We start from the raw sequence: 8,124 nt of genomic DNA, 5'->3' as shown, positions 1-8,124 counted from the left end.
TTGGTTAGTTCACCATACGCAGTCACTTGCCCAATTATATCTATATGTAGTTTTAAAAAAAAACTTACAACTTAAGGTGTACGTTTCAAAATAAGCTTAAAATAATAGAAATAAAGGAAATGAGTATAGAACAAATTAAACATACCAATGAGATAAACATCAGAACCTTTTTTGGCCAAGATATCACCAAATGGAACAAATTCAAAACCATATAGTGGGATATCCAAAGGATTGCAGTCCACTATGGACGATCCATAATTCATAGAAATGGTGAATTTATGTTGCGTAGTTAGCTCGTATCCAGCATTATCACGTAGCAAAAAATTTGAAATATGTCTAAATCCTCCTTCCTCAATCTTAGGCCAAAAAGCAACAATTAGGTTCCTTCGAATACTGACATGTATTTTTGTACCCTACAAACACATATATAATATAATTGACTATTAGTAAAAGAGACGAAAACAAATATTTATCTATATAATATAATTACACATCACTTACATGTACATCCATCAAAATCATTTCAATGCTACCAGCTTCTAGATTATTCGTAAAGTTTGGCTTCTCATAAACCCGTATTATCCGGACTTCAATAGTGATATACTTTGTTCCCTTAACCAAATCAGAAACATTAATTATTTTTTTAACAGGTTAATCATTTTGGGATGCCATTTGTGTAGAGAAATATTATATTGAAAGATGGAATAAAGGGGTTTTCGAAAAAATATGAATTAAGATTATGAGTAAGAGCTTAGTGTGTATTTATATAAAGTGAAGTAAAAGATAATTATGAATTATTATTCACGTTAATATGAAGCTGTTTAAGGAAATGATTTGCCATTCAACTTTTTAGCCAATTCGTACAGTGATTGTTAAATATGAATCTATTATAATCAATGACAATCTTAATCACCGATTATAAAATTGATTACAGTAAGTTGTTACCTTAATTTAAATCATTAAATCACTCAAAATCATATCATAAACTACATCAATTAATAAGATATCTCGCCTATTTTAACATCGAGTAACCCATATATTCCTGAAATACAATTATTATGTAAAATTGTATTATTATAAAAGATATTTAAAAAAAGAATAGTCTCATGATTCCTTCTGAATTAACGTTGAGATCTAAAAATTATCTATATATAATCGTACAGTGATTGTAGGAATTACTTATCTAAAATATGAATATCTCATAATCAATGACAATCTTAATCACTCGCACCTACTGATTTTTTTTTTTTTTAAATATGACAATCTTAATCACCGATTTCTGAATTGCTTATAATAAGTGTTACATTCATTTAAATCATTAAATCACTATGCTAGGATATCATAAACTGCCCTAATTAATAACATATCTAGCCTATTTTACCTTCGAGTAACCCATATATTCCTGAAATACAATTATTAGGTAAATTTGTATTAGTATAAACTATATTTAAAAATTACAATAGTATCATGCATATATTCCTAAAATCAGATAATCAACTAATTAATTACTAATATATTTAGCCTATTCATAATTTGAATAAACCATATATTCCTAAAATACAATTATTACGAAAAATTGATTCATTGGTGACATAAGTATATCTCTTGTAAAATCTTTTCCCAAAAATCGTAAACTTTGTTTTTTTTGTATAGCTAAAAAAAATATAAGACATATAATACACAACCTTGACTTAAATTGGCGTAACAATAATATTTGATTACATTACTTACAAATTAATTATTCACTCCATATATAATACTGATTTAGCATCGAGAAAAAGATCCTTTATTTGGTAAGTATATATTTGAATCTTAAATAAGCCAACTACATAAATTAACATTATTTAGACTTAAACACTTATAAACGTGCCTTAATAAACAACAAAATCTGAAATTTAAATCAACCATTTATAAGTTTTTGATTATTAGTGTTTAATTAAATATATATAGATTGCTCTGATATGTGGTCAAACTGAATATAAGTTCATCATAACTGAACAAAAATGATTGTCATTTAATATGGAAAATATATAAGAATAATAAAAACTTATCTTATTGAAAATAAAACTTATTATGAAAACAACCTTAATACAACTGAGAATTAACCTACAAATCTATATAAAGCAAAAACTTAAAATAACTATTTCATATCTAAGAAAATCTAGTGGAGCAAGCGTAGAAAAAAGGCTGCTTCGCGATTACATAAGTATGCATCACATAAACTACTGATATCATCAGGACCCCATGCGAAGTAATCCCATTTGTCCACAATGTTGTCATATTCATGAAGGTGCCCTTGATCACACTTTACCAATTCATCTGACTCACGAACAATGGTATTATTTAACCAAAGGGACACCATCATATCTCGTAAAGTTCCTCTTAATTGAACCATTTCATCTATTGCATGCTGGTGAAAAACACTTAGTAATAACGATACACCCCTCTTTTTGCGCTCTTCATCTACATTGGATATAAGCAAAAGTCCCAATAAATATGTGGCCAACACATTGCCCTTTGAATGTGCCAAGTCGATGTTTTTCAACCCTTCATCTAACATCACATATGTGAAATACTGTACCTATAAAAAAAATAGTTAGTTATGTTCATAATGTAAATAAATAAAAAAATATACATGCGATAAAATTTCGTTTAATAAAAAATAAACAACTTTACCATGTCATAACGCAAAAGTGCTTCTGGGTTCTTGTATTGCAAACACAAATCAAAAAACTTTGCTTTTATTTTCATCATTACGCAATGAACGCATGTACACGTGTTCGAAAGAAACCTTCTTATATATCTTCTCATCGTGTGACATTTTATTAATAGCCTTGCAACTGAAAAACAAACTAATTTCATAAGATGACTAAATTGTAAATTTATATCCCGTCAAAACAAAAGAAGTTATAAATATAAAACTCACGTCAATCTGCATGCAAATAAATCAGGAGCACTTGCAGCACCAATGCGTGAAAGAATTTCAATAATAATTTCAGTAGGAAGGGCATGAACAATGTTAAGCTTCTTTGCATTTGGGAATTCCATGCTTGAGAGTGTGAGAATGAAAAAAATCGAAATTCTAATTTGGAGGGTGTATTTTGGTTGAATGAATTGTAAATTCTATGCATGTATATTTAGATATATATATAACATTTATAAAAAAGGCATGATTAGAGAAAATGAAAAGATGTGTCTTTTGGCAATAATATTTGAGACAATGGAAAGTCACTAATTAATGGCGAATTATACCAACATCTTATAAACTGCCAAATATATGTATACATCCCAATTAATACTATTTTAATATATTGGAATTAGTAGGAAATTCATTTTAAAAAAATGACGGCAGTTTATATTTTTGTTAAAAAACGTGACTAATGATTGTATATAGTTATTTGAAATATACATAAATTATTAATTAATGCAATAATTTACTTTATTAATGTAAATGTTTGGTAATAAATCAATTTTCTAACCGGTATATATTAATCTGTATATATATTATATATATTTACATTGTTATAAATGGCTGTGTCTTTTGGCAATAATCTTTGTATATATGGAAAGTCACTACTTATTGACAACACATACCAAAATTTCGTAACTGTCAAATCTAAAAATATCCCAATTAGTGCACTATTTAATATAGGAAATTCTACTGAATTCATTAAAAAAAATGACGCCAGTTACTATTTTTTTTTTTATTAAAAACGTGATTAGTAGTTGTATATGGTTGTTTTATATATATGTCCAAAATTAATTATTGCAATAATTTAGTTTGTTATTTTAAGTGTTTGGTAATAAATTAATTTTCTAACCGGTATATATTAAATTTTCATTCTATTATGATTTAAGAAATAAACGAAGTGGTGGAATTACATAATTAATAACGCATAACAAAAAGTAGTAAACTTACAGTTTAATGTATACACTCTGTAAATAACAAAATTTAAAAAACAAATAAAATACATAACAATTATATTTTGTGATCCATTTGTTTGCTATAAGTAGGCAACTTGCAAGTAAATTGATAAGCACACTCTTCCGCCCAGTAATCGTGTGTAACATCCACAACTTCATGAACTTTAGATTTAAAACATAGCAATGTCGCTTCAAGTACGAAAACATATGCATCTCCAATGTGAGAAAACAGTTTGTTCCTTAGGTTGTCCATGTATTTAACCTACAAAAAACATTCATTAGCGATAATGCGAAATTTATATTACAAAGTTTTATCCTAGAAGTTTCAAATATTAACATACATACCTCTTCAGTTCGTTTTGGTAGTTCAAGAGTGGACAATTGTAATATAAAACATATTTGCTTGTGAGATAGTCCAACACTTAATGACCCACTTATATCCTTAATTTTGATATGTATGAGTAGAGAATCCGAACTATTTACTTTATAAATATCATCTATCCTCCCAACAACCCTACACTTGCATCCCTACAATGAAATAATGAATTTCATTTACATATTAATATAAATATAAACGAACAAATATAAGATATTAAAAAGTAAATATCAGATAGGACATACTCCGTTGTAGTTGTGAAACTCAGAAATGGATAAACGCAGGGAATTTGAGATGCATAGTAATCTATTGAGCGGAAGAGAACTCTTATTTATCCATATTGTCTTGTGTCGAACAAATTGATCGTTACGAAACCTAATTAATGCAATTAAAACATGTATTTAAGCGAACACGTTAAGTTGCGCATGGATGTAAAAATGATCCAATTGCATGTAAGTATACATAGTAGCTTACCATTGTTTTAGCTTGCTTGCAATCTTTGTCCTAGGATTGATCATGATTTGTGTGTTTTCGACGGATTGCAAATAAATGCCTATGAAATGTAGTACAAAGACAAAAGTATTTTAAAAACAGATTGTAAACATATGTTACCTAAACAATACAATCTTCATGCTTACCGTCGTCATTTTTCAAAACCAATCCTCTTGCTAAAACAACCATAGCTTCTTGTAATATGTCAGAACGTAATTGTTCTAAATGGTCAAAACAATTGTCGACAACGCACAGTTTCATAGCAGTATAACTGATATAAGTTGAAACAACGAATCAATATATTGATTATGGCAAAAGAAAAAATTAACTACAATTACATGTAATATAAATCACAAAATTATAAAACTACCTCTTGTCAATTAGTATGATATATTGTTTGTTGCTTTGTCGATTAATTTTTGATTGAACACGTCCCATATAGATGAGTACTCCAACAACACCTAACATGTCATTTTTTAAGAATTACACATTTACGAAGATTGTCTATTTCACATGCATATATATATTTATGAAAAACCCAAATAGAACAAAGAGGCGAAAATTGATAGTTCTATATTGTTGTGATATCGAAAATAACTTTATATGGATAACTACATAAATTAATCGACAGTAACCAAAAATATTTAAAATAATTTATAACATTAGATAATATCTATATATCTAAAATTAAATATATATATATATATATATATATATATATATATATATATTTGTAAAAAATAAAAAGAGAATTATCATAATTCAGATATAAGATATAGATTTCGTATTTACATAACATGCATGGAACAAATTTATGTTTTGTTTTTAAAACTATACTGTGATTAAAAATGGAAAAAGAATTTATTTTTGTTAGAATGTTTTATAAGAATGTAAAAAATTAAGTTTAAAAAAAAAACAAAGAAACGTGTGGAAAAAAAATGCAGTATATATATACCTATTTCCTTATTTTCAACGTGAACTTGCCTTTTCAAAGAATTTAGCAGTGTGAATTCATTTTTTCGCACCTTATTGACATGAGGATCCATTTCACAAAAGAGAATAAAAAAACAACTTTTTTGTATGTTCAATATATATAAGACAAACAATACCACAAATAAAAGTATGTGTCTCTTGAAATCACTTAATTTCGGAATCAATCAATAAAAAATTCACTGGAATATTTCGTTTCTAAACTGCTAAATATAAATGTTTTTTATTAGTGTTTTAATGCATATGTTTGGTAACGAATCAATATATTAAAAGGTAAATCAAATCAAAATCTTTAACACACATAAGAGTATCCCACGGTGATATGTTCATTGTTAGATCGAAATATACAAAATAATTATGTTAGATATAGATGGTAGTCACGTTTTTTTATAGATCCGAAAAAAAAAAATTATGCATTATATTTTACTTTTTCTTGATTGAACTTAATTCATGACCATGATAACTAAAGAGACATACATAATACATATTTAATACAAACATTCACAAATTAATTACTATGAAATTCCACTTAAGCAATTTAGTCATGTACTGCAAGACTTTTTCTTTACTAAACAAAATTCATGACCATGAAAAATAAATAGAGATATGTAATACATATTTAATACGAAAATGCAAAACAATACATGAGAAAACTTGAATACTTCATTCTTCAAGACATCATCTCATCTTTTCATCCCCAATTGTTACACACGTTTAAGTACATTAATCATTTATTAGGGAATCCAAATACTGAACTCTTTCCTTTGCTTCTATTGTTGCAAGTTCAATCTTATTACGAAAGGAGATAATCATACCAACATAACCATGGTTTCCATTTCTTCTTCTTCTTCTAATTTCTCTAGTGCTTTTAGAGAATTCGCAATCTGCACATAAATGGCAGACCATGCTTCAAAAAATTCCATCATAGACTCATTAATATCATTGACATGTTTTGCAATTTTAGGACCCATTTGGAAAATAAGTTGTTTTTTCAGAAATTAGAAGGATACTTAGCTTGGAAATTTAAAAACAGATTTTGATGTATTGGAAGCAAGAGGGTAATGAAAACCGGTAGCTTCAAGTCTATTTTATAGGCAAAAAAATATCATTTAATGTATTGCATGCATTAGGTGGTAGATAATATTTAATGGCTTGCATGCATTGGTTGGTATTTAAAAGCTTGAATTTATTGCATGTATTAATCACCAACCGTGAGTTATAATAGCAAACACGTTTTTTTTTTTATATTAAGATTGACAAATAAATAGTACAACTCTAATTGCACTTATTTTGTAATTCAATTAAGAAAATTAACATACTACATTAATATAAAAGAGTATGTAAGACAAGTTGCTAATCATTCTTTGCAATATAATACAACAAAGTTTTATTTCTACTTAATTGAAGAAGATTTCCGTCGACCAAATTCAATTCTTCAAAACACTCATGGCACACTTTATGAATCCTTGGAGGTAAAGTGTGTAGGTAGTACAACATCATGTTATCACAATCCAAGTAGACCCTAAACCTAGGTTTTGATGAACAAACGTCTTCTATAGTATCCTATATAGGCGAATCACAACATATATCATGCGTGAATTCAGTTGATACTTTATGACTCAAAAGACGACCCGAACGAAATAGTGTTAACACCATTGCATCAACATCAAAGAAATTAGAATGTGCCAATTTTGGATGCCATGTATCTTCACACGTTTTTGGTTTACACGCAGAATCTTCAATTGAGGCGCATTGTGCTTCACATGGGACTTCATGAATTACATCTTCAATTACAGACATATCACGTTTATGGTTATTAGATTGGTTTTGATTTAGTATTTTTTTGAAACTAATCTCATAAAAGCGCATGAATAAGAAACGAACAAAATGTTTTCTGGTGTGCCATGACCATCCAAAAAACGTCATTTGGACTCTCTTTTAATTGTAAAAATTACGAAAGTTTGGGTTATGGTGTGGTGTAGTGAGACAAAGGCCAATGAACCATTGATATTTATACTAAATATGGCCAAGTATAATTACCAATATAATGTTTTTTTATTTATTTGTAATGTAAAATTGTTTACCAAATATTAGAGTAATTGGTTGGTTTGGTATCAATTACAACCGTAATTTATATTCAAATTTCCTTAATTGATTCCTTGATTGATGCGAAAATGTAGCAATTAATATCGTGATTGATATTCACAGTTTTATTAATGTAAACGTGCAATTTGGTTGCCATATATTACATAGATTACGCTATTGGAATAAACGTTTCCTTAATTATGTAGATTACGTATCAATTACAATCCTTAATTGACGTGAATTTGATATTCTTTGAT

Source organism: Beta vulgaris, chromosome 5 (genome assembly GCF_026745355.1).
Source record: "Beta vulgaris subsp. vulgaris cultivar EL10 chromosome 5, EL10.2, whole genome shotgun sequence".
In the NCBI taxonomy this organism is placed as follows: Eukaryota; Viridiplantae; Streptophyta; class Magnoliopsida; order Caryophyllales; family Amaranthaceae; genus Beta; species Beta vulgaris.
This window is presented reverse-complemented; position numbering follows the sequence as displayed.